The sequence below is a fragment of the Pristiophorus japonicus genome, chromosome 20 (genome assembly GCF_044704955.1).
Source record: "Pristiophorus japonicus isolate sPriJap1 chromosome 20, sPriJap1.hap1, whole genome shotgun sequence".
NCBI classification, from domain to species: domain Eukaryota; kingdom Metazoa; phylum Chordata; class Chondrichthyes; family Pristiophoridae; genus Pristiophorus; species Pristiophorus japonicus.
Genome location: NC_091996.1, coordinates 47,898,731 through 47,922,738, shown reverse-complemented (window position 1 = coordinate 47,922,738; position 24,008 = coordinate 47,898,731). Strand labels below are relative to the sequence as shown.

General features: G+C 43.6%; 1 long non-coding RNA gene across 1 annotated transcript in view; it reads left to right on the top strand.

Moving 5' to 3' along the window:
• Positions 1–19,141, top strand: part of LOC139232521 (uncharacterized) — a 70,443-nt gene extending 51,302 nt beyond the window's left edge. The window contains exons 2-3 of the long non-coding RNA XR_011588021.1: positions 10,767–10,851; positions 19,081–19,141. This is a non-coding gene — a long non-coding RNA (uncharacterized lncRNA). The remainder of the gene's footprint in view (positions 1–10,766; positions 10,852–19,080) is intronic.
• The last annotated feature ends 4,867 nt before the right edge of the window (positions 19,142–24,008 follow it).

Genomic DNA, 24,008 nt, shown 5'->3' with positions numbered 1-24,008 from the left:
AATCTAAGTAAATATCTACTGTAAAAGCCTAAAAATTTAACAGTAATGTAAAGATTTGCAGCTGTTAACATTTATTTGTAAAACAATTTGAAACTTAGAGGTTTTGTAAACCTTAGAACAACTTTGGCAGATGTAACAAAAATTTCTATGCATGATTTGATGCTAGAGAGTGAAATATTGATAACTTTTGAAGCTCTTTCATTGAAAATGATAAATCAATGTTGTGTGTCAATGTTGCAGTGGTTAACCACCAAAGCTTTGCCTGCCAGCCCTTTCATTTTTGCACGGAGAGAGATTAAAGTGTTGATTTAGTAAGGTTTGAGTTTCAGCCGATAAATTCCCTTAAAATTATTTGATCTCAAGAAAAAACATCCTTGTTATGCTTGTATTCTGTTGCAAGAATCCTGTGATTTATTCTCAGTCATCAGAATGATCAGCTAACTGTTATCAGCAGAGGTTATTAAATCAGATGTCTAAATAATTGTTTATGTCACAGCATGAAAAGGAGGTTGGGGTCCAATTATTTGTCGTCCAGATATATCTTTCTGTGCTTCATTCAGTCAAGTAAAGAAGTTGCAAGTCACCAGATGTAATCATGAATATTTAAATTTTTACAAAATAATTGGTTCTACTTTAGAGTTGATTTTTTGTTTCTCAGTTGTCAGCCTTGCCTTAGCAGTAGCAATCTTGCCTCTGAATCAGCAAGTTATGGATTCAAACTCCATTCCAGGATGTAATCTAGGCTGACACTTCAGTGCAGTACTGAGGCTGAGTGAGTGCCACACTGTCAGAAGTGCCATCTCTGAGATGAGACATTAATTGGAGGTCCTGTCTGTCATTTCAGGTTGACATAAAAGAATCCATGGCACTATTTGAAGAGGAGGAGAGTTCTCCGAATGTTCCCGCCAACATTTATCCCTTGACCAATGTCATTTAAACAGATTATCTGGTCATTAATCTTGCTGCTGTTTGTGGGTTTTGGATTGCTGCTATGAAGCTTCAACTCAATACAGCCAATGAGACAGTACCTTCGTTATAGGTGCAAACTTCTGTGGTTCCAAAAATGAGTGGCCACATTCTTACTAAATAAGCACTTGTAACTGGGATGAAATTTAAATGAGAGAGGTGGTCTTTGGGTTCACACATGAACCAAATTGCTTATTTGTTGTGTGACAAGGCAACTTGGCAGTCTTAGAACACCCTTCCAATGTCCTATTCCATTTTCCATCCATAGCGGCCAGTTTATTATCCTATATGCTCTGAAACTGAGACCATTGCAATTTCCTCAGGCAAACTGAGAATTATTCTCTCACAACTATATGCCTCTGACAACAACCATTGGTTGTGATCACTGCATGTCAGACATAATTGCTCAGATTTTATTACAAATAATGTTTTCACTGTGCAACCAACTTGCTCAAATGAAACTGTCCATCAAGTGTGCAGTGTGGTATGCAAGCAAGGACATTGTTGAGAAATGTTGTCCAAAACAGTCAACGAATAAAGTAATTGCCCCTGGCTGTAATTAGTATGTACTTCATTAACCAAAGAAGTACCATTTACACAATGGGACCATTGCAATTGCTACTTGTTGTACCTCGTTTCAACCTCCTGGCAGATGCATATATTCTATCTATTTCAGTTCATACATCCTGTAATGTTACAGTTGTAAAATCACTACATCCTACTACATACACGAGAACGTACTTTCTCTTGCACTTCCATCCATGAGATGGGGACACACACAAGACTGATGAATGCCCTGGATCAGACAATAAGTTGCTGGCCATATCTGTATATGGGTTTTGGGAATGGTAACATAGTGGTTAAGCTGCAGGACTAGTAATTCAGAAGCCTGGACTAATAATTCGGAGACGTGAGTTCAAATCCCATCCCGGCAGCTGAGGAATTTAAATTCAGTTAATTAAATAAATCTGGAATAAAAAAGCTAGTATCAGTAATGGTGACCAGGAAACTACTGTATTTTCATAAAAACTCATCTGGTTCACTAATGTCCTTTAGGGAAGAAAATCTGCCGTCCTTACCCGGTCTGGCCTTTGTGTGACTCCCGATCCACAGCAACGTGGTTGACTCTTAACTGCCCTCTTAAAATGGCCGAGGAAGCCACTCAGTTGTACCAAACCACTACAAGAAACAATAATAAGAATAAAACCAGATGGACCACCCAGCATCGATCAGCACCGGCTTCGGACACAACAATGGCACACACAGCCTAGTCAACCCTGTAAAGTCCTCCTCACTAACATCTGGGGACTTGTGTCAAAATTGAGAGAGCTGTCCCACAGAGCAACAGCATCATACATTTCAGCCAATGTCCCAGACTCCTCCATCACCATCCGTTGGGTGGGTCTGTCCTGCCGGTAGGACAGAACATACCGAGGTGGTGGCACAGTGGCATACAGTCGGGAGGGAATGGCCCTGGAAGTCCTCAACATTGACTCTGGACCCCATGAAGTCTCATGGTTTCAGGTCAAGCATGGGCAAGGAAACCTCCTGCTGATTACTACTTACTGCCCTCCTTCAGCTGATGAATCAGTACTCCTCCACGTTGAACATCAGTCGGAGGAAGCACAAATGATAGCAAGTGCACAGAATGTACTCGGGGTGAGGGATTTCAATGTCCATCACCAAGAGTGACTCGGTAGCACCACTACTGACCGAGCTGGCCAAGTCCTGAAGGATATAGCTGCCAGACTTGGCCTACAGCAGTTGGTGAGAGAACTAAGGTGAGGGAAATACCTACTTGACCTTGTCCTCGCCAATCTACCTGTTGCAGATGCATCTGTCCATGACCGCATTGGTAGCAGTGACCACCGCACAGTCCTTGAGCATACGACATCCCGTCTTAACACTGAAGGCACCCTTCATCGTGCTGTGTGCTACTACCACCGTACTAAATGGGATAGATTCAGAACAGATCTATCAGCTCAAAATCGAGCATCCATGAGGCACTGTGGGCCACCAGCAGCAACAGAATTATATTCCACCACAATCTGTAACCTCATAGCCCAGCGTATCCCTCACTCTACTATTACCATCAAGCCAGAGAGCCAATCATGGTTCAATGAGAAATGCAGAAGAGCATGCCAGAAGCAGCACCAGGCGTACCTAAAAATGAGAGATCAATCTGGGGAAGCTGCAACACAGGGCTACAGCCATGCTAAACAGCGGAAGCAGCATGATATAAACAGAGCTAAGCGATCCCACAATCAACTGATCAGATCAAAGCTCTGCAGTCCTGCCACATTCAGTCGTGAGTGGTGGTGGACAATTAAACAACTAACAAACGGAGGAGGCTCCATGCATATCCCCATCCTCAATGATGATGGAGTCCAGCATGCAAGTGCAAAAGACAAGGCTGAAGCGTTTGTGACCATCTTCAGCCAGAAGGGCTGAATGGATGATCCATATCGGCCTCCTCCTGAGGTCCCACCATCACAGAAGCCAGTCTTGAGCCAATTCAATTCATGCCATGTGATATCAAGAAACGGCTGAACACACTGGATATAGTGAAGGCTATGGGCCCCGAAAACATCCTGGCAGTCATGCTGAAGGCTTTACTCCAGAATTAGTCGTCCCTCTAGCCAAGCTGTTCCAATGCAGCAACAACACTGGCATCTACCAGTGGAACACTGCCCAGGTATGTCCTGTCCACAAAAAGCAGGACAAATCCAATCTGGCCAATTATTGCCCCATTAGTCTACTCTCAATAATCAACAAAGTGATGGAAGGTGTCATTGACGGTGCTATCAAGCAGCACTTACTCATCAATAACCTGCTCATGAATGCTCAATTTGGGTTACACCAGGACCACTCAGCTCCATAACTCATTACAACCTTAGTCCAAACACGGACAGAAGAGCTGAATTCCAGAGGTGAGGTGAGAGTGACTACTCTTTACATCAAGGCAGCTTTTGACCGAGTATGGCATCAAGGAGCCCGAGTAAAACTGAAGTAAATGGAAATCGAGGAAAACTCTCCACTGGCTGGAGTCATACCCAGCACAAAGGAAGGTGGTTGTGGTTGTTGGAGGTCAATCATCCTAGCCCCAGACATCCTTGCAGGAGTTTCTCAGGGCAGTGTCCTAGCCCTAACCAAGTTCAGAAGTGGGGATGTTCACTGATGATTGCACAATGTTCAATTCCATTCGCAACTCCTCAGAAAATGAAGCATTCCATGCCTGCATGGCAACAAAACCGGAACGAAATTCAGGCTTGGGCTGATAAGTGGCAAGTAACATTCGAGCCACACAAGTGCCAGGCAATGACCATCTCCAACAAGTGAGAGTCTAGCTATCACCCCATGATATTCAACAGCATTACTATTGCCGGATCCCCCACCATCAACATCCTGGGGGTCACCATTGACCAGAAATGTAACTGCAACAACCACATAAATACTATGGCAACAAGAGCAGGTCAGAGGCTGGGTATTCTGTCACTAGAGTCCTCCTCAACAGTCTTCTCCCTGTGGCCGAGGAGCTCCTCCCGTAGTCAGAGTACGCATTTAGTCCCCTATGGGGAACAACGGACATGACATGACAACTGCAGGAAAAATGCAGGGAGCAGCGCCAGCCCTTATACATAGCCTTTTTCAACCTTACAAAGGCCTTTAACACAGTCGACCACGAGGGCTTATGGAGCGTCCTCCTCCGTTTTGGGTGCTCGCAAAAGTTTGTCAACGTCCTTCGCCTACTCCACGATGACATGCAGGCTGTGATCCTTACCAGCGGATCCATTACAGACCCATTCCACGTCCGAACCGGGGTCAAACAGGACTGCATCATCGCTCCAACCCTGTTTTCAATCTTCCTCGCTGCCATGCTCCACCTCACTGTCAACAAGCTCCCCGCTGGAGTGGAACTAAACTACAGAACCAGTGGGAAGCTGTTTAACCTACGCCGCCGCCAGGCCAGGTCCAAGACCACCCAAACCTCTGTCGCTGAACTGCAGTATGTGGACGACGCCTGCGTCTGCGCACATTCGGAGACTGAACTCCAGGATATAGTCAATGTATTCACCGAGGCATATGAAAGCATGGGCCTTACGCTTAACATCCGTAAGACAAAGGTCCTACACCAACCTGTCCTCACCGCACAGCACTGCCCCCCAGTCATCAAGATTCACAGCGCGGCTCTCGACAACGTGGACCACTTCCCATACCTTGGGAGCCTCTTGTCAACAAAGGCAGACATCGATGGGGAGATTCAACATTGCCTCCAGTGCGCCAGTGCAGCCTTCAGCCGCAGGAAGAAAAGAGTGTTCGAAGACCAAGCCCTCAAACCTACCACCAAGCTCATGGTCTACAGGGCTGTAGTAATTCCCACCCTCCTATATGGGTCAGAGACATGGACGACTTACAGAAGACACATCAAGTCGCTGGAGATATATCACCAACGATGTCTCCGCAAGATCCTGCAAATCCCCTGGCAGGACAGACGCACCAACATCAATGTCCTTGTCCAGACTAACATCCTCAGCATTGAAGCACTGACCACACTAGATCAGCTTCGTTGGGCAGGCTACTTAATTCGCATGCCAGACACGAGACTCCCTAAACAGCTGTTATATGCGGAGCTCCTTCATGGCAAACGAGCCAAAGGTGGCAGCGGAAACGGTATAAGGACACCCTCAAAGCCTCCCTGGTGAAGTGCGACATCACCACTAATGCCTGGGAGACCCTGTCCGAAGACCGCCCTAGGTGGAGAACATGCATCCGGGAGGGCGTTGAGTTCTTCGAATCTCAACGCTGCAAGTGTGAAGAGGTCAGGCACAGGCAGCGGAAGGAGCGTGTGGTAAATCAGTGTCACCCCCCCCCTTCCCCTGACGAATATCTGTCCCACCTGTGACAGAGTCTGTGACTCTCGTATTGGACTGTTCAGCCACCAAAGAACTCACTTTAGGAGTAGAAGCAAGTCTTCCTCGATTTCGAGGGACTGCCTATTGTTGTAAACGGCTGTCTTGCTCTTTTTACTTTGTTGCTTTTAATGTCGAATTACCCGCGCACACTCAGTTGTAGTAAAGGCCGGATCTTTATTTAGACATTCAGACATTCACAAGCCAACAACTCTGCTTGCAAAGGCAGCTCTTCAAGAAGATACACACCTTTCGAGATTTCAATGTCTCTACAGTCCAAGTGTCTCTACCGTCCATAAGAGTCTGTGACAAAAGCCAGTTCCATCTTTTATATCTAAAAAGACTTTGAACTCTTATTCTTTGCATTTAGACAATCATGACTAACTGCTTTCTGAATTTTTTAACATACAGACTCTTATTCCCACCTTAACAAGGTACTCAAATACTTAAGGTTGCTTGTTTAACCTACAGATGTCATTAATTAGTAACAAAGGTACAATCAAATACTTAACATACAGAATCATTTCCTCGCATAATAACAATGTTACACTCAAATACTTAACATACAGACATCATCAAATCGTTTCGTCATGAATTTTCATTATTCCCACCGTAACAAGATACTCAAATATTTAACATCCAGACATGACCAGTCACTCATCTCACTGGCTGGAAGGCACCACATTGTCTAATAATCTCTTTTCGATCCAAACTTGCAATCTTCTTGTTTTTTAATCCAAACTTCAATCTTCCTGTTTTCTTAATCCAAACTTCAGACCGCGTGCTGAAGCAAAGAGTTCAGAAATGCGGGTCTGTGCTCCCACACCTATGATGATGATGATGATGATTCTGCGGCGAGTGGCTCACCTCCTGACTCCCCAAAGCCTTTCCACCATCTATAAGGCACAAGTCAGGAGTGTGATGGAATACTCTCCACTTGCCTGGATGAGTGCAGCTCCAACAACACTCAAGAAGCTCGACACCATCCAGGACAAAGCAGTCCGCGTGATTGGTACCCCATCCACCACCTTCGACATTCACTACCTCAACCACCGGCGTACCGTGGCTGCAGTGTGCACCATCTATAAGATGCACTGCAGCAACTCGCCATGGCTTTTTTGACAGCACCTCCCAAACTTGCAACCTCTACCAAGGGCAACAGACGCATGGGAGCATCATTACCTGCAAGTTCCCCTCCAAATTACACACTATCCTGACTTGGAAATATATCGCTGTTCCTTCATCGTCGCTGGGTCAAAATCCTGGTACTCCCTCTCTAACAGCACTGTGGGAGTACCTTCACCATAGGGATTGCAGCGGTTCAAGAATTCAGGGATTGGCAATAAATGCTGGCCTTGCCAGCGACGCCCACATCCCAGAATGAAAAAAAAAATTCCCCTGTAAAATACAGGAAATTCCTTAGTTATGGGTATATTGCAAGGAAGATGCATATATATTACACTCTCCTGCCCAAATGTATCACTCAACCTTTTTCAGTAAAACAGATTATCTGGTCATTATCTCATTTGCTGTTTGTGGAGTCTTGCACTGCACAAATTGGCTGCTACAATGACAACAATTCAAGCGTGCTTCTTTGGCTGTCCTGAGATTGTGAAAGTTTCTATATAAATGCATATCTTTCTTTCTTTTCAAAATGTTGGGAGATATGTTAGGTGTGTGCTGGGCCTTTATTCAGATTGGGCCATTGTTTTTATATTATTGTGAGATCTGGGTGAAGGACCTGGGCCTAAAATGATGGACAGCAAGGTTGAAAAAGTAAGAGAAACAGTCAGGTAAATTTAGAACTGGTAGTAAGTTGGGGCTAAGCTTTTGTTCACACTCAGGACGGTCTTTGGCCAGGGACAAAGTGGAGGAAGTGCATCCGGGAGGGCGCTGAGCACCTCGAGTCTTAACGCCGAGAGCATGCAGAAATCAAGCGCAGGCAGTGGAAAGAGCGTGCGGCAAACCAGTCCCACCCATCCCTTCCCTCAACGACTGTCTGTCCCACCTGTGACAGAGTCTGTGGCTCTCGTATTGGACTGTTCAGCCACCAAAGAACTCAGTTCAGGAGTGGAAGCAAGTCTTCCTTGATTCTGAGGGACTGCCTATGCTGATGATGATGATGATGGTGGTGGTTCCTGTTTCTTACGGCTTTAAGCCAGTGTTGGACTGAGTACACTTCAGCAGTTCACACCCAGCACACATTGGAAATGTAGTCAAAAGTGAGAGAAGCTTGCAAGTTTGATTCGTGGTTTTGTGCATCCAATGCTCTCTACCCTCTAATTGGATTGAACAGGATATCTGGGGACTGTGAATTGGCTGAGTGGTTTTCAACAATACACCAGGTGCTTACAATCCAGTGTAATTATTTTGGAAACTCATTGATCTGTGTGAATCTGTTCTCTCTCCAAGACCCAAGTTTACGCTGGCGTCCTGTTCGAGCACCTGATTCTGGTCAGCAAAGCAGCAAAGATACAGCAAAGGGACACAGAAGCACGCACTGTTGACTCATATTCATATCACACTCTATATGAATATAGTATTCATTTAGCTAAAATGCAATTGGCAGTGATGAATGGGAACATCAGATCTGTAGCAGTGATTAAATTCATCACTGTAAAGAAATGATATCAGCATGAATGGCATTGAAGGCTTATGTTCGCTTTTCTTTAGCTCAATGAGATATTGGATATTGCATTGGCCATATGGCCTTGTCGAAAGTGTAGATACCAACAATATTCTATTTTGGCTTTTTTAAAGCTTTTCGGATATGCTGCTATATCTCCTTTTGATTTGTCCCATGTATGCTTTGTTCTTTTTTGTTATGAATTACAATATTCATACCAAATGACAGGTCATAAATCAGTGCTTTTAAGTTTCTAGGGCGAGGACCAGCTCTTTTACTCTTTAATATTAGATCAGGTTTAAGGTGTTACTATTTCATGAATCTGAAATCACCGTGAATCTATCATTACTGGTCCTTTTTGAAACTGAGCAACAGGAATTTGATTTTCTTGAGTCAGATAAGAAAGCAGTAGCTCTCTGATGCATGTTGACTGGGAATTGTCTGTGCTTGATTTGTTACAAAGCCTAACATTCCTGAAACTGAGTTGTGTCTTATTGCGTGATGGGGCTGAGTGAGTTAAGTGCTTTACATTCTGTTTTTTAAAGGGCACAATCTCTCCTTCGTGTGCTTCTGTTCGGATCCAACTCAGACAGAAAGGATGATGGTTTCCATCTGTTACTTGCTAAGGGTCACAAGAGAAATGAGCTCTGCCAGCTTCAATTCAGTTCTCAGCAGAGGGGATCCCAAGGGGAAAAATGTCTATGAATTCGACACTAATTGGCAGTAACACCACGAGAGGCCAATCGAGAGAGTTCAAGTATACAAATGTCACACTGGTGCAGTGGGACGGTGCTCGTTTAAGGTTAACAGTTAATTTTCAAGGCAGCAAGGTGCAAATTGGTATTGTTCACCTGCAAGGTTATTTCACACTCCAATGGGGCTGGATTTTCGCAAAGTTTGCGACCGGGTTTTCGTCGTGATTTGACCGTCCGCGGCGAAAACCCGGTCGCAATGCCCGGGCGGGATCCTCGGGTACCTTTTTACGGCGGCGCTTACAAGTACCGCCAGGGAGAGGTGCGCCGATGTGCAGCGTCCATGATTGCATTACCGTCGTACTCTCGGCTCTCTCCCGACCCATACGCCACACCCAGAGTAGCGACAGGTCAAACCTGTCGGTGCAGCCCTGCCAGTAGCGGTAAGTATGAAAACCTGCAAAAAGGGTAAGGTAAAGTTTTTATTTTTTAATTATTTTTCAGCGATTTGCTAGCTAAGGATTTTGTGAATGTTTTTTGAATGTTCTTTGCAATTTTATTTTCCCCTCTCCCAAGGACTCTCTCGCAGCGCTCCCGGCCTTGGACTAAATTTGGCGAAACTCCCTTTTTTGCGCTGCGAATCCTCGTGCAACGCCCCCCTTCCTGATCTGGCACAAATGTAAAACCCGAAAGTTCTGCCTAAAACGTTAGCGCAATGAAAACTGTAAGTTTGAGGTATCGCTACCATTTTCGCCGATAAAATCCAAAAGCCGAAAATTCAGCCCCAAGTGTCTAACTGCGTTCCAAATAGAACATTATTCAACCCGAAGTCAGGGATCTGATCTAAAGCTTGGACTATATGGCTCGGTTAATCACTGGATAAATTTGCTGAGTCACATTCCGGCAGCTGTGATCCATCACTATAATGAATGCCTGCCGAAAATATTGACACGGTTGATTTTCTGGGAAATATTGGGGAGTTAGCTTTCTTAAACAATTAACTCTACTTTTATTCTGTCGTGGACAAAATTATATTTTCTTGGCAACGGAAAATACACTATTTAGTTAATCAGTCTCATCATTGGTGGGTTAATAGCTGGAGATTAAATTGAAATGGAGAGAATGTTTCTCTTTTAATTAGATGCAGTTGAAAAAGCCATACAGAATTGCTTTAGTATGGGAAAGAAAAAATGCAAGTACAGTATTTCTTTAAAGAGGTGAAACAGAAAATGAAAGTGTGATATTGAAATTAAATGTAAATGAAAGTCAAAGCTAGATTTGGAATGTCACTTGCTTGTAGAGATGGAACAAGAATTGCATTGAAGTGGTTCTGATGTTTGAAGTGAAGGCCATGTGCAGTTATCACCTTTGTGGGATTTTTCCCGCAGGTCGGTGGCGCAACATAAGAACATAAGAATTAGGAGCAGGAGTAGGCCATTTGGCCCCTCGAATCGGCTCCACCATTCAATAAGATCATGGCTGATCTTCTACCTCAGCTCCACTTTCCTGCAACATGTGAAGATGTTGACACCTTAGTTTTCTTGAATCTCAGGCAAATCTGTCTTTTTTCAGGTGAATGTGGCTGTCATGATGGCTACTCTCCAGATCCAATCCACAACCATCTTTGCGTGAGAAGTGACTGGGGACAAAATGAAGGGTCAGTTCGGTAAATGAAGAACAACATGTATATGGTGTATGTTACACAGAGTATAAGGGGCCATGTCCCGTTTATTATAAATTCGACTTATTTTCAAATTATGTTTTGCCCTGTAATTCTTTACATCATGAACAGCAGGAACTGGATGGCAAAATACTTAGGATGTCCTTTAAAAAGGTGCTTCTATACTGTTGCTTGGTGCTTTGGGATCATGGAAGTATGATGCAAAAACAACCGTCCTGCATCACTGTCCCATTTATAGATTTGAAATCTGCTGCCAGTCTCTTGCAAACTTCTTCAACCTAGAAACCAATGACAAATTACATAGAATTTTGCAGCACAGAAACAGGCTATTCAGCCCAATAGTTCAATGCCGATGTTTATGCTCCACACAAGCATCCTCCTACCTTACTTCATGTAACCCTATCAAAATATCCTTTGATTCCTTTCTCCCTCATGTGCTTATCTAGCTTCCCTTTAAATGCATCTATGGTATCGCCTCAACCCAGTAGCAAGTTTCACATTTTCACCACTCTCTGAGTAAAGAAGTTTCTCCTGAATTTCTTTTAGGATTTATTAGTAACTACCTTGTATTTAGGGCCCCAAGTTACGGACTCCCTCGCAAGTGGAAACGTCCTCTCTATTTCTACCCTATCAAACTCCTTCATAATTTTAAAGACAGGTCATCTCCTAGTTTTCTCTTTTCTACGGAAAAGGGCTCCAGCCTGTTCAGTCCTTCCTGATAATTGTACTCTCTGTTATCGTCTTATCTTTGTAAAACATTTTTCACTTTCTCAATGGATCTCTATTTCCATTGGATCCAAGTCGGATGGGTAGTTCATAGTAGGGAGTGTATCAGCTGCATTGAAATCTGACTTCAGCAATTAATGGCTCTTCAATAACATAAACAAATCCTCCTTCCACCTTGCTCTTCAATTTGAGGTTCCTCCTCCCAACCAAGACAGAAAAGTAATTTTTTTAAAAAAAACTGACTTCCTGTCCCTTTTGTTTGTCTGCATCTCTTTCCTCTGAAGGGACCATTCAGCACCTGGTGGCTTCTTTCAGCTTGGAACATAATAGTTTTCTGGTGCGATGTCACTCTTCTTTGTGATTCCCATCACTAGCTTGATGCTCAAGTAGCTGTACCTTGCCCCTGTCTCTCAACAAAAAACTTCTGCTTTTCTGATGTTCTCCATTGCATCCTCAGGCAACAGCTTGACAGAACTTTCTCCCAACTATAAAAGGTGAGCTCGAGTGACCAGGTCCAAGATTTTTAGTCATGGGCTCGATACCTGACGTGTTGCCTTGCGCAAACATGGTTAAAAGATGCAAGCTGGGTCTGCCACGTGGACCACAGAGGCCAATCAAGGGGCATTAATATCTTCTCTTTTTAATTGTATTCTTCCCTAAACCTCTCCGCCTCGCTATTTCTCTTTCTTCCTTTAAGATGTTCCTTAAAGCCTACCTCTTTGACCAAGTTTTTGGCCATCTACCCTAATATCTCCTTATGTGGCTTGGTGTCAAATTTTGTTAGATAATGCTCCTGTGAAGCATCTTGGAACATTTTACTACATGAAAGACACTATCCAAATACAAGTTGCTATTGTATTTTCAGCTTTATACATTTGGTTACATATTTTATGAAGTAATATCCACTTTTTCTTGTAATACTGGAACTGGGAATAACATGGTCCGTTGAGTATTCTTGTACAACATTGGGCCATTTCCTCAACATTGCATTCAATTACTGTATTTCAATGCGTTAATGTGAAAATGTATGTAAGAGACATTTAAGTACGCTTAGAAATATTTGTTCAGTGACATGAAATACCGTTGCCTGCCATGAACTAGGTTGCCTGCTAGGATCCACACTAAAAGAAGCATGTTATAAAAATTCCCATGTATTCACTAAGCCATGCAGAGCTGAAGGTTACAGGTTTTATCTCTATTCCTTGCCATTTTAGCTGATAGTCGGTCAGAGCAGCAGTTATGCCCTGGGCCAAGGAGTGGAAAAATCAGCCACGGTTCCTGTTCATTATTAAGGGGGCAGACAAAAGGCAGGTAACTATAGGCCAGTTAGTTTAACATCTGTAGTGGGGAAAATGCTTGAAGCTATCATGAAGGAAGAAATAGCGGGACATCTAGATAGGAATAGTGCAATCAAGCAGACGCAACATGGATTCATGAAGGGGAAATCATGTTTAACTAATTTACTGGAATTCTTTGAGGATATAACGAGCATGGTGGATAGAGGTGTACCGATGGATGTGGTGTATTTAGATTTCCAAAAGGCATTCGATAAGGTGCCACACAAAAGGTTACTGCAGAAGATAAAGGTACGCGGAGTCAGAGGAAATGTATTAGCATGGATCGAGAATTGGCTGGCTAACAGAAAGCAGAGAATCAGGATAAATGGGTCCTTTTCGGGTTGGAAATCGGTGGTTAGTGGTGTGCCACAGGGATCGGTGCTGGGACCACAACTGTTTACAATATACATAGATGACCTGGAAGAGGGGACAGAGTGTAGTGTAACAAAATTTGCAGATGACACAAAGATTAGTGGGAAAGCGGGTTGTGGAGAGGACACAGAGAGGCTGCAAAGAGATTTAGATAGGTTAAGCGAATGGGCTAAGGTTTGGCAGATGGAATACAATGTCGGAAAATGTGAGGTCATCCACCTTGGGGAAAAAAAAGCAGTAAAAGAGAATATTATTTGAATGGGGAGAAATTACAACATGCTGTGGTGCAGAGAGACCTGGGGGTCCTTGTGCATGAATCCCAAAAAGTTAGTTTGCAGGTGCAGCAGGTAATCAGGAAGGCGAATGGAATGTTGGCCTTCATTGCGAGAGGGATGGAGTACAAAGCAGGGAGGTCCTGCTGCAACTGTACAGGGTATTGGTGAGGCCACACCTGGAGTACTGCGTGCAGTTTTGGTCACCTTACTTAAGGAAGGATATACTAGCTTTGGAGGGGGTACAGAGACGATTCACTAGGCTGATTCCGGAGATGAGGGGGTTACCTTATGATAGATTGAGTAGACTGGGTCTTTACTCGTTGGAGTTCAGAAGGATAAGGGGTGATCTTATAGAAACATTTAAAATATATTCCATAAGGTTTGGCAGATATCTGCCAAACAAGATAGAGGCAGAGAGGTTGTTTCCACTGGTCGGGAAGACTAGAACTAGGGGGCACAGCCTCAAAATACAGGGGAGCCAATTTAAAACCGAGTTGAGAAGGACTTTCTTCTCCCAGAGGGTTGTGAATCTGTGGAATTCTCTGCCCAAGGAAGCAGTTGAGGCTAGCTCATTGAATGTATTCAAGTCACAGATAGATAGATTTTTAACCAATAAGGGAATTAAGGGTTATGGGGAGCGGGCAGGTAAGTGGAGCTGAGTCCATGGCCAGATCAGCCATGATCTTTTTGAATGGCGGAGCAGGTTCGAGGGGCTAGATGGCCTACTCCTGTTCCTAATTCTTAGGTTCTTATGTTATGTTCTTATGAACCCTAATGAATAGCAGGCATGTATTGATATCACATGAGAAGAACGTGAGCTTAGTTGTGATACCCTCCATGGTCAAATAGTCTGCAGATGCTCAATGTCTGGAGATTGTTTGTGAAGAATGGCCACTTACACAAGATACTGGAGGGCTGTTGGTACATGAAAATCAAACTCCAGCAAATATGACCATTTCACAAGGGAAAGGGGAGAAAATTGAAAGAAAAAAAGCCTCTTGTGTAATATACAACATTTTTAACACCCTTAAATCACATGGATTTGTTCTGAACAACATAAGGTAGGCACTGTAAAACTACTCAGGTATTTGCCACATGACTGTAATGGTCACTTTGTGTTCCTGGTGCCAATTCACCAGCTGGATGTTCATTCTGGCTTCAGTAAAGCTTGTGCAGATGGCAGTTTCACCACAGACCTTTACATTGTAGTATGGAAGAGCTTGGTAAGTCTGGTATTGGTAACTGATAACCGACTGAGATATTGAACTCATTAACATATGTATTGGATGGCTACTCAGTGCCAGGAGTAGAGGGATAGGGGGTTGACACATGGCAGAGGCGAGCTGTAAAGGATTGAAGGAGGATCTTAATGACTGGTTGATCAGAATGGCCTTTCCTTAATACTGACTTTATTTTCATATCTACCCTGCATTATAGACCCCTCTTTTATACTAAAAGTACGTATGGTCTCTCAGTCGTGTTACTTATGTTTCCAACTTAATGGCTGAAGATGACTCACTTCCTTGCAGCAAGTCCCTGTAGATGCCTCACTGCAGTATACAGGATAGCAGTTGTGTTGGCATGCAATAAGAACAGAAGAGGTAGGAGCAGGAGTGTGCCATATTCCATTCAATTAGATCATGGCTGAACTTTTACATGAACTCTACTTCCCATATCCCTTGATTCTCTTACAAATCTAGCGATCTCAGTACTCAACGACTGAGCATCCACAGCCTTCTGGGAATAACGAATTCCAAAGATTCTCAATCCTCTGAGTGAATAAATTTCTCCTCATCTCAACAACTGAAACAACAAGAACTTATATTTATATAACGCTTTAAAGTTCTAAAACGCCCCAAGGTGCTTCTCAGGACTGTTAGCGAAATTTTTTTTAAATTGACAGCAAGTCCGATAAGGAGATGTTCGGGTAGATGACCAAAAGCTTGGTCGAAGAGGCAGGCTTTAAGGAGTGTCTTAAACAAGGAAAGAGAAGTGGAGAGGCAGAGAGATTTAGGGAGGGAATTCCAGAGCTTAGGACCTAGGCAGCTGCAGGCATGACCATCAATGGTGGAGCATTTAAAATCAGGGATGTTCAAAAGGCCAGAATAGGTGGAGCGCAGAGGTCTAGGGGGATTATAGGGCTGGAGGAGATTACAGAGATAAGGAGGGGTGAGGCCATGGAGGGATTTGAAAACAAGGATTGAGAATTTTTAAATCGAGGCATTGTTTAACTGGGAGCCAATATAGGTCAGCAAGCACAGGGGAGGTGGGTGAACAAGATTTGGTGCGAGTTAGCACACAGGCGGCAGAGTTTTGGATGACTTCATGTTTATGGAGAGTAGAACCAGGGAGGCCAGCCAGGAGTGCATTGGAATAGTCAAGTCTAGAGGTGATAAAGGCAAGGATGAGAGTTTCAACAGCAGATGTTAAATTAAGGGGGGCGGAGATGAGCAATACATTGTGAAGGTGGAAATGGGCAGCCTTAGTGATAAAATGGATATGAGGTAGAAAGTTCAAGTCATGATCAAATATGACACTGAGGTTACGAACAGGCATGGTCAGCCTTAGACAGTTGCTGGGGAGAGAGATCGAATCAGTGAAAAGACAATGGCTTAATTGGGGGAAATTTCTACTCAACCAGTGCTGGATGTCAGACAAGCAGTCTGATATTATAGAGAGGGTGGAGAAAAGGTAGAGCTGGGTATCATCAGCGTACATGTGAAAACACACATTGTGTTGGCGGATGATGTCACCAAGAGGGAGCATGTCGATGAAAAATAGGAGGAGGCCAAGGATAGATCCTTGGAGGGCACCAGAGGTGACAGTGTGGGATTGGGAAGAGAAGCCATTGCAGGTGATTCTATTGGCTAGGAGTCCGTAAATAAGAATGGAACCAAGCGAGGGCAATTTGGGTTGCTGCTAGCTAGGAAGCAGCGATGAGTGAGCCTTTCAAAGGATGCCAAGAGAGGCACAGAGGGTAGCTGTTGAATTATTTAGGAGGGAGTCAAGCCTTGAGTGGTGGCAGGAGGGTAGGAAACATTATGAGTAGTGGAGAATAGGGCTTAGTGAGGGTTTAGTACATTACGGCGGAGAAAGAAAAAGAGGAATGAAGGCTGGGAGGAGGGTAATGAAGAAAGAGGAAAAAGGGAGAGATAGAAGTGATGGAACTCAGGTCCGGGATGGCAGCCAAAATGCACATATGTATAGAGACAGGGAATTAAGTTACAAAGACATTCCGTGACAGTTTGAAGTGGCACTGTCAGTCCTAAATGGCTGCCCTTATCCTGAAACTATGACCCCTACTTCTAGAATCTCCAGCCAGGGGAAACAGCCTCTCAACATCTATCCTGTCAAGCCCTCTAAGAATATTATATGTATCAATGAAATCACCTCTCATTCTTCTAAACACCAGTGAATGTAGGTCCATTCTACTCAATCTCTCCTCATAGGACAGCCCTCTCATCCCAGAAATCAATCTAGTGAACCTTCATTACACCTCTTCTTCGGCAAGTATATCCTTCCTTAGGAAAGGAGATCAATGTTAAACACAGTGTTAGTTTTTTATGCATACGTGGCACCATTAAAGGGCTGCGCAGCCCATTCAAAATACCGCGCATGCACGGTTTTTCGTATTGAAAAGCCAGCGAGCTAGCTGCGCGGGAGGTCCAGAGCACAGCTGTGCAGCTTATTAGGAACATTGCTCCAGGTGTGGTCTCACCAAAGCCCTATATAATTGCAGCAAGACTTCCTTACCCTTCTCCTGCAATCTCCTTGCAATAAAGGCCAACATACCATTTGGTTCATAATTGCTTGCTGTACCTGCATGTTAACTTTCTGTGATTCGTGTATAAGGACACCTAAATCCCCTTAAATACCAACATTTACTAGTCTCTAGTCTAATTTACCTTTCAAATAATATTCTGCTTTTGCATTCTTCCTACTAAAGTGGATAATTTCACACTTCCCCACATTATACTCTATCGGCCAACTTCTTGTCCAGTGAGTTAACTGGTCCATATCTCTTTGCAGCATCTTTAAGTCCTCCTCACAGCTTTCTTTCCCACCTCGCTTTGTATCATCAGCAAACTTGGAAAAATTACATTTGGTCCCCACATTTAAGTCATTGATATAGATTGTAAATAGCTGAGGCCCCAGCACTGATCCTTGCGGTACTCCACTAGCAACAGCTTGCCAACCTGAAAATGACTCGTTTATTCCTACTCTCTATTTTCTATCCATTAACCAATCCTCAATCTATGCTAATATATTACGCTCAACCCTGTGTGCCCTAATCTTTTGCAACAACCTATTGTGTGACACCTTATTGAATACCTTCTGAAAATCTACATCCATTGGTTTTCCCTTATTTACCCTGCTAGTTACACCCTCAAAAAACTCCAGTAGATTTGTCAAATACAACTTCCTTTTCATAAAACTGTGTTGACTCTGCCTAATCATATTGATTTTCCAAGTACCCTATTACCACGTCCTTAATAATAGAATCTAGCATTTTCCCTACTACTGATATCAGGTTAATTGGCAAGTTCCCGTTTATTTTTTTCTCTCCAGACCTCTCTCAGAGCACACTCAGGCCGACTGTTTAGCTCAGCCGGCCTTGCGCCCTTAGAGAGGTGTTCAACGCCTCCTTAGTGCTCCGCCCCACACTCAGGGCCGAGCTGCCCAATTTTTCTGATTGAGGCACAAACTATTTCCGGACACAAACTTCACTGCCCTACCGCCATTACCACCCCAAAATGAGAAAAGCCAAAAATCCAGCCGAAAATATTTGTTTAACGTTGCTACTATTTTCTTATTCCCCATAATAATTTCTCTTGTCTCTGTCTTTAAGAGACCCATGTTTACATTCGCTAATCTCTTCCTTTTTACATACTTATAGAAGCTCTTACAATCTGTTTTTCTTTTTCTTGATAGCTTACTCTAATCTATTTTCTCCATCTCTATTACTTTCTTGGTCATCATTTGCTGATTTTTAAAACCCTCTGGAATGACCTTCTGTGCTTGCATTGCAAATTCATTTAGATCCAACTAGCTAGCCCTTTAATTATTTTCAAGCTATCTTGTTTGTAGAACAACATATTTTGAGTGAACCTGTTTTGTGTGTGTTAATATGTTAATATGGAAGTATAATGACTTCAACCTCTTGTGCATCTGCGTTTCCTTCTCATCAGCATTGGTCGCTGTGTCTTCAACTGTCTTGGTACCACTGAAATTCTCTCCTTAGACCTCTCCACTTCCCTCTCCTCTTTGACAAAGCTCTCATAATCTCTCCTTTGTTTAATGCCATTTTTCCTTCTGTATTTGTAAAGCTCCTTGGGAGGTTTTTCTACTTTTAAGGGTGTTACATAAATGTAAGTAATTTCTGTTTATATTGTTAGCATGTGGTGACTATCCCAGTGATTATATTTGGAATAATCAAACCTTCCTTGTTGAATCATTTCCTAACCTGCATTTAATTCTCACTGCTGTTTTTGTAGACCATGGCCATATACAACACTGGAAAGAGGTTATGACCTTGTGACAGGGGAACAGGCTCCAGAAAAGATATTCAGGTAAAAAAATTATTTATTTCACAACTTTCTTTTTTTCTACTGCAGTAATTTATTAATGAAAAGGGGTTATCTATGTTAATTGGTCATAGTCAACACTCTAATGATATAGCTCACCAAAACCTCGACTGTACCACATTCAGGTTACATTTCTTGGACTCAATTTGAATATGACTGACTATTTCAAGGGATTGATGGGCAGGTATGTGGACCTTTGTACATTTGGGACTTGGCTCATATCCAGCCATGACTGATTACATGAAATTCTTCCCCATTTTTAATATCCTATGTGAACTGAATTTCATTACTCTTCAGCATGAAACTATATATAATTAAGCACTAATCAGCACTAAAATTAGTCTCATTCTGGGAAAAGACACTTGGCTCAATTTTCCACATTGCAGATTTTTGGCGTAGTTGAAGAGTTACGGACGTTTTTTTTGTGCCCAACTATGCCACAAAAAAAAGATTGGAAGTTTCCCCGTTTTAATTTGTGAATGTGGCCCGGCGCAGATTGTCCTTAAGCTCTGTGGGTGGAGCCTAAGATCAGCGCCAGAAAGATCAGGTTGCCAGGGTAACGAGGGACACACTGCGGGCTGAGGCTGGAAAGTGAAACGTACAAGACATTCTGGCCAGCTCACAGCAACCTGCACAAGCACTTTGCACATTGCAGCTATTTAAGGCAGCAGCTTATCAACATGAAAGAGTCTTTGTGCCAAAAGTCTATCCTGTAAACTGTAAGAATTGGAAAGGTCCCCCTCCTCACCCCTGTCAGTGCCCGGTGCCGCTCCTAGCCCGGGCCAAAAGGCCTCCCTCCCCCAGACCTGGAGCTTCTCCTAGCCCAGGCCGAAAGGCCTCCCTCCCCCGGACCTGGAGCTGCTCCTAGCCCGGGCCGAAAGGCCTCCCTCCCCCGGACCTGGAGCTGCTCCTAGCCCGGGCCGAAAGGCCCCCCGCCGGTGCCACTCCTAGCCTGGGCCAAAAAAGGCTGGTGCTGCTACAAGAGAATGACTCAACCTGTCCAAACCAAGGTCATGAGCGTGATTGTTTCAAGTATAGGTGAAACAAGACACTGTCAAAGCTCAGACGCGCTTCCCTCCAATTTCCTGGATTAATTTACATTGTACTGTGTATGAAAGGTGGCTAAAATGGGTGTGATGACTCCTGAAGTAAATTAAATGGAGCTGCTGCAAGCAATAGTATAAAAAGGATTTGCATCAAATCTCTGTAATTTCCCCTTCCTCCCCGGAGCCGGTGCCGCTCCTAACCCGGGCCAAAAGGCCTCCCCTCCCCTGAAGCCGGTGCCTCCTAGCCCAGGCTGAAAGACCTCCCCTCCCCCTGGAGCCGGAGCCGGTGCTGCTCCTAGCCCTGACCGAATGTCCCCAGCCCCAGTCTCTCTCCCTCTCTGCCGCTGCTGTCCCGACGGTGGAACTGGGTCTTCTGCACTGATTCTCTTACTTGCGCCGATTTTGTTAACTGCCCAGAAGGTTTTTCCAGAGTGGTCACATACACCGTCTTAAAAAAATCGGGATTGGTCAAACTTGCTTAAATGGCCAAAATTGGCGTGGGTGGCAGGTTACGCCCCCAATGAGGGAAAAAAAATCGAAGCCGAAAAAAAATCCTACCTAAGTGAATTATGCTGGTGCAGAAACTTTGGGGAAACGTGGAGATTTTTTTTTTAAATGGTGCACACCAAAAAATGGCGCAGATAATTGGGAAAAATTGAGCCCATGGATAGTTGCAGTGGAAAATTTTACACTGTTGCAGGCACTAGTGTCTTCAAAGGTTAGGATTAAGGAATATTGTTAGAGCAGAATAGAGGAATCCTTATTCTACATTTAACTTGGGTTGTACCTGACCCAGGAGTGTTTGAAACAGTCACCAACATAAAAAACTTTTCCATTATCCATCATTAACATCCCTCCTTCACTTTTTTGAGTACAGAATGCGTTTTATGTCATGGAAAGTAATGTAAGAAAGAATCATTTATTTAACTGATGGTCCACTGTTATTTTTAACAACAAATTAACGGCTTTCCTGTGGCTTTGGTCATCGTAGATAGATGAAACACGATATAATGGGCTAAAAAATTGCTGTCGGAGGCTTTCAGCATGCGGACGCCTCCGACCACAAAAAAATATGAAAATACCCGATGGTCCCGCTACAACGAAGACTTCGGGTCCCAGGCCTAGCTGCGCAGTTCTGTTTAGAAGCCCACGCTTCCCAGGAGCGTAAGCGCTCCCTGGGATCACGTTGGCTTGGACCACCAATGGAAATGTTATATTCTCATTGATAGTAATGGGAGCTCCGAGCTCCGAGCTCCCATTGCTATGAATGGGGAGACCCCTAAAACCAAATAAAACACAAACAATAATTTAAAAAAAAACACTTTACTTTTTAAAAAATAATAAAAATGTAATTCAGTTAAATGTTTCAGAGAAAAATGTATTAAAAGATGTTTTAATTGTGTTAAACATAAACTTACCTCTATGGGCAGGGTGTTTAATATAAAAATAAGTAATAACATTTACTTTTTCTATCTTGGAAACTCTTACGCTGCAAAAAGCAATCCTTACGCCTGCTTTTACCAGGCCTAAGAGCTTGAAGGACATTCGCTGGGCAAGAGTTGGACAAATAGCTCAAATCTCTGCCCGTGAAGGCCCTTCTCTCAGGGATGCGTGTGATCTGTCAAAAGACATTTTGACAGATCGCAAGTGCCGGGTTTAGGCACATGCACTTCTCGCGCGTGATCCCGGAACTTACGGGACTGCTTCGGGCTCGTGCGCACATCGTACGCACCCAGAGAGGTTGCAATTTACGGGCCATTAATAAGGAGCGTTATACCATGTGAAGCACAATGCATCATTTAATTGATGAGGTTTACCAGTGGTAAGGTTTAAACTGTCTTTGTCCGAGCTTGTCACTTTAAGTCTAATGTTGTTAATAAGCACATCTTGAGGTGAATTGATTTTGGTGAGGAAAGTCTTCAGATTGGCAGGTGCTGATAAATAAGCATGAATCAAATGCCTTTTATTGTATATTTCATACTATGGAAGTGCAGAGTATGAAATGTGACAGACGTAGATGAGAAGGGAGACTTGCGTATCAACAGAGGTTAGCCAGGCTGCACTCAGCCGTACAAAAGCAAAATACTCCGGATGCAGGGAATCTGAAATAAAAACAGAAAGTGCTGGAAATACTCAGCAGTTCAGGCAGTATCTGTGGAGAGAGAAACAGAGTTAACAGGTTGATGACCCTTCGTCAGAACTTTACTCATCTGTGTTGTGTTTGTTTTTTTGGATCTCGCAGTAACTCAGTGCCAACTTAAGTATCTGCCTAGTCAGCCACGAGCCTCCCAGTCACTCCAGCACCTATTCAACCGGCCTGAGTTGATTAGGATGCAGGTGCCAGGAGCAGCCTGAGAGTATGACGTGGAGATCAAAGTGCGTCAGTTACTGCTGCACAGGCTGCAACTCCCAAGCTGTTGCTTTCCGGCCTTTACGCAAGCCAGGCCTTGGCATTGAACTGTTGTTGTCAGTTACACCCAGTCTGCTCCTTTTCCCAAGCCCCACTCACTTTCTGGTTTTATACTTGGCTGAACGTGACACTCCATCTTCTCCGTTTCAGAATGGTAACATTGTGTAGTGAATGGAAGGAGTTTAGAAGAAAAGAAGTTAAAGTCATCCTTTAGGTTTGGAGATTCAGAAATACTGATGTGAAAACAAAGTTCACCAGTAATTGGTCTGATGATGCTTCAGCCAAACCAATGGATGAACTACAACAATTGTACATTCCTGTCTGGCGTAAAAATAAAAAAGGGAAGGTGGCTCAACCTTGGCTATCAAGGGAAATCAGGGTTAGTATTAAAGCCAAGGAAGTGGCATACAAATTGGCCAGAAATAGCAGCGAACCCGGGGACTGGGAGAAATTTAGAACTCAGCAGAGAACAAAGGGTTTGATTAGGGCAGGGAAAATGGAGTATGAGAAGAAGCTTGCAGGGAACATTAAGACAGATTGCAAAGGTTTCTATAGATATGTAAAGAGAAAAAGGTTAGTAAAGACAAACGTAGGTCCCCTGCAGTCAGAATCAGGGGAAGTCATAACGGGGAACAAAGAAATGGCAGACCAATTGAACAAGTACTTTGGTTCGGTATTCACTAAGGAGGACACAAACAACCTTCTGGATATAAAAGGGGTCAGAGGGTCTAGTAAGGAGGAGGAACTGAGGGAAATCCTTATTAGTCGGGAAATTGTGTTGGGGAAATTGATGGGATTGAAGGCCGATAAATGTCCAGGGCCTGATGGACTGCATCCCAGAGTACTTAAGGAGGTGGCCTTGGAAATAGCGGATGCATTGACAGTCATTTTCCAACATTCCATTGACTCTGGATCAGTTCCTATGGAGTGGAGGGTAGCCAATGTAACCCCACTTTTTAAAAAAGGAGGGAGAGAGAAAACAGGGAATTATGGACCGGTCAGCCTGACCTCAGTAGTGGGTAAAATGATGGAATCAATTATTAAGGATGTCATAGCAGCACATTTGGAAAGAGGTGACATGATAGGTCCAAGTCAGCATGGATTTGTGAAAGGGAAATCATGTTTGACATCTCCTGGAATTTTTTGAGGATGTTTCCAGTAGAGTGGACAAGGGAGAACCAGTTGATGTGGTATATTTGGACTTTCAGAAGGTTTTCGACAAGGTCCCACACAAGAGATTAATGTGCAAAGTTAAAGCACATGGGATTGGGGGTAGTGTGCTGACATGGATTGAGAACTGGTTGTCAGACAGGAAGCAAAGAGTAGGAGTAAATGGGTACTTTTCAGAATGGCAGGCAGTGACTAGTGGGGTACCGCAAGGT